This window comes from Mastomys coucha, chromosome X (genome assembly GCF_008632895.1).
Source record: "Mastomys coucha isolate ucsf_1 chromosome X, UCSF_Mcou_1, whole genome shotgun sequence".
Taxonomy (NCBI): Eukaryota; Metazoa; Chordata; class Mammalia; order Rodentia; family Muridae; genus Mastomys; species Mastomys coucha.
The window spans coordinates 119,801,072-119,805,753 of NC_045030.1; positions in this window are offsets into that span (position 1 = coordinate 119,801,072).

The following is a 4,682-nucleotide window of genomic DNA, read 5'->3' on the forward strand; positions in this document are numbered from 1 at the left end:
TTTTTTGTGTTTTCCTCTAATTCCTTAAGGGATTTTTGTGTTTCTTCTTTAGGGGATTCTACTTCTTTACTCGTGATCTCCTGTAATTCTTTATGTGAATTTTGTTTCCTCTTTAAGGGCTTGTACCTCTTTACCTGTGTCCTCCTGTATTTGTTTAAGGGAGTTATTTATGTCTTTCTTAAATTCCTCTAGCACCATCGTGAGATATGATTTTAGATCCAAATCTTGCTTTTCCAGTGTTTTGTGATATCCAGGACTTGCTGTGTTGAGAGTACTAGGTTCTGATGTGGCCAAGTAGCCTTGGTTTCTGTTGGTAGGATTCTTGAATTTGCCTTTCACCATCTGTTGATTTCTGGTGTTAGATGTTCTTGCTGTCTCTAACCAGAGCTTGTTCCTCCTGTGGGTCTGTAAGCCTGTGTCAGTACTTCTTGGAGATCAGCTCTCCTCTGGTAAATCAAGGGCACAGGTGGGTAAGTCACTGGGTTAAAGCACTCCCTGGATGCAGGCTCTCCACTGACAGGTAAGGGGCAGTGAGGATTGCAGATCCACTGCTGTCACTAGAAGGCTAAGAGGATCCTGTCCCTGCTGACCTGGGACTCACCTGTGACTCCTGAGGCCTTTGCCTCCCAGCTGGTCCTGCCTTAAAAAGTCCACTTTTGGAACTTTTATTCTACCTATTTTGTATTTGACAATAATAGGAAGATTTTATGTAATATATATATACATATATATATATATATATATATATATGCATAAAAGTTGTAGTGTTATAATACTTTATTACCTTATCAAAGCAAAGAATATAGCCATGTCTATGCCATGCTTTGTCATTGTACATTTAAAGGTGGCTTGAATATAATCTTTTGTAATTTACTAAACTAAATATTCAGATGTTGTATTCACTTTGGAAAAAAATATTGCAGAAGGCAAAGTGAAAAGAACAGAATAGCTTTACAAAAAGATTTATTCACCACCTCCCCACAAAGCCTTTGCTGTCTAAACTCCACTTTAAGGACATGCAACATCAATAAACTGTACTCAGTCTTGTATTCTACTTTCCAGCCCACAACATTGCCTCATTTCCAGTAGAAGGCCATGCTGGTACTAGGTATCCAGAGGCATGGTTAACACCCCAAATCTCAGAAGATATATAGGACATGAAATCTCCAGGAGAGACAATCTGCTGGACCTGAATATTCAGTAGTTATCACAGCCTTAGGCCACTCAGGCCAGAAGACACAGAGGAAACAGAAACCTACAGGAAAAAAAAAATCCAAAACTCATGCATACAACAAATATCAATTCAGAAATCAACATCTAAACCTACAATAACCATAAAACCCAGATGGCTAAAGACCAGCAAAAAAACACACTCAGCAAGATACAGGGAAATATGACATAACCATAGCCCAGACATCTTACTAAAGCAAGCCCTGCTTAACCTAACATAGCTTAAGCTTAACCTTAAATCCAATTATATGAAGATGGTAGAGAGAAGATGCAATCAAAGAGGTGAAGAAAATGAATAAAATTGCTCAAAACCAGAAAGTAACAGCAGAAGCAATATAGTAAACACAAGCTGTGTGAATCCTGAAGCTCGAAAATCTAGTTAAGAGAACAGAAAATACAGTCTGAAATATCACCAATAAAATATTAGAAATGGAAGAGATGTAGAACAAGGAGAATATTTCTCCACTGATGTTGGGAGTTAAATCTTGTACAACCCCTGTGGAATTCAGTTTGTCAGTTTCTCATACAACTGGGAATACCCCACCCCCCAACTATACCACTACTGAGCATACATACACCTAAAATATTCCCCACTATGCCACAAAACACTTGCTCAAGTATGTTAATCGCAGCTTTATTCATAACAGCAAGAAACGAGAAACAACCAAGATGCCCCCCAACTGAAGAATGGTTAAATACAATATGGCACATCTACAGAATAGCTGGAGTGTTGGGACAGGAGAGGCTATGGTGAGTCTATGGGGTAACCCTAGATGAGATTCCTATCAGCAGGAGATATAGAGACTACTGTGCCCTAGTCAAACAGGTCTTCCACTGGAGGGAGTGAGACATTAATCCATCTGCAAAGCCTCTCATACAAAATCTGTCCTGTCTACAAGATGTACAGAGAAAAAGATGGAGCAGAGACTAAGAAAACAGCCAACCAATGGCTGTTCCAACTTGAAACCCATCTCCTATGAGATAATCAACCCCTGAAGCTATTAATAATACTCTGCTATGCATGCAGACAGAAGCATAGCATAATTGTCTTCTGAGAGACTTCATCAAGCAGGTGAGGGAAAGAGAGGCAGGGTCACACAGGCAAACGTGGCAGTGCTCAGGAAGTCTTGTAAAAGAGTAGGGGTTAGAAGAGGCCAAGGATACCACAAAAAGACCTACAGAGTCAACTAAGCTGGACTAAGTTCAACATTTTGGTCAAGCAACATGGGCTTAGAACTTACTTTTAAGCCAAATTAAGAGTTCAGATTCCTTGCTAAATGATCCCACTCTATCTTTAAGATAGCTGCTTGACGGAGCCTAACAAAGCAGGAAAAAAAAAATGGTTCCTTAACAATCTGTTTTCTCCCCAAGCTTTTAGACGTTCTGGTCAAGGATTGGAATGTATGCTCGTTATGCAAGTATGATTCCAAGTGGTCAGAGTATAAACTAAGATATAGGTATGTCACCTGAGCCCACCATGCAACAGGCAGCAAAGTTCTTGTGCTACACATGGCAGGCTGAAATTCCAGTCTGGGTTCTTCTCACATACTGCTCGGCTCTGCTCTCTCATGAAAGTGCAGCTTTGTGTGCTCAGGACTGTTGGGAGCCTAATCACACAGGCACTGAATGCCCCTGTTATGCAATAAGACTGGAAAAATCCTAATCCTGCTGCTTGGAGACCAAGATGTATTTCTCCCATGGCCAAGAATTATAGAAAGAACTTACATAAGTAAAATACCATACTACTTTGAACAGCCAATAACATCTGCATAAAACATGGAGCTACCATAGGAAGACTAATGGTAGCTCATGAAAGCTAACATGAAATAGAGTGTCACACTGCTTTGAGTAACCAGTCTCCTTAGATGTGGGCTCCCATGGGAGAACTGATAACAGCTAAGCCTAGCTCATGATACATAACCCAGGCCAAGACCTGTGAACAAATACAATATTACACTAAGATTATAAGGAATTCATACAGAAAGGAAAGAGGAGGAAAGGAAAAATAAGTCCACATAGGTAATAATCTCAAAAGAATGAAGAAAAAAACTGATATAAATGTTTTCAAGGGTACATAGGTATTAAATAAATAAACTCATGTCTTTGATCTGAATACTTGGGAAACAAAGACAGAGACAGACAGGTTCCTTGTGAGTCAGAGGCCAACTTGAGCAAGTCCAAGTCAGCCTAGGTCACACAAAGAAACCCTGTCTCAATAAGTAATGGCATTGTAGAAGATGGTATTTGGACTCCATACAAACTTGTTTTGAATTATCAAAATGAAAATGGTTATATATTCAGTTATCATTCATGGTAATGGTGACATTGTATTTCCTTTTTGAGAGAGATCAAAATGGAACAGAAATATTAGATCAGTCTATATTTTAATGATTTCAAACTGATGGCCAAAAACTGTTAAGTGAGGGAAGAGGATAACAGAAAGCGTGTGTTAACAGAAAAAGGCTTTGTATGCCATCCAAAATAATAAGAACCAAATTTGATAGGGGGAGACTTAGTGAAGATTTCAGCTGCAGAAAGAAAAGAGAAGATCAAAAGGAGTCAATGAAACAATAATGTATAATGCTAAGGCCTCTATTGAAACAACTCTAAAACTGACTGATGTGTATATATATATATATATATATATATACACACACACACAGCTAGAACTTCAGCTTACATGGCTCATAAATCTTGTTGGGTATAAAATTTTCATGACATATTATTACATACCATCCTTTCAGATGGCATGAATGTAGACTTACATTATAGTTTGGTTACGTATTCATACTACCTCAATAAACGAGACAAGTGTTTTACCTGCTCTTAAGTAGCAGAAAGTTATCTCTGGCTAAACTGTGCACCTATTACATTACATACATTGTAGGTAGAGAAAAATGTATTATTTGTAGGAAATAATGTTTTCAGTAAATGACAACTAAGTAAGCAGTCCTAACAAGATCCACTCTCTGAGATCCTGGGACACCTGAGTAACCAGTGCTCTTTACCAATGAACCACCTCTTCAGCCTCCACAATATTCCTGTAACCAATGATTAAATTGTGTTAGCTGCCTTCAGGTTTTCATTTTCAGTCTCTGTCAGATTTTTTTTTTAGAGAAATAACTTCTAGAATTGTTATTTTTGATGGTGAATCTTTATGTTATCTAATTGTCTTTTATTTAAATTTCTAATGCTTTACATTAGAATAATCTGACAATTTTATTTAATGTATGGTTTCCCACAGTACTATGATGTTTTACTAAAATCTGAGAACAATTAAAAATAGGTATGTGGCACACTCGTATAATCGCAGCGTTCAGGAATACACATAGGAAAGTGAGAATTCCAAAGTCATCTTAATACACACAGTGAGTTAAAAGCCAGTCTGATTCCTTCACTGGGGACCCTGCACTCAGTTCGATGGATGGCTGTGAGCCTCTACATCTGTGTCA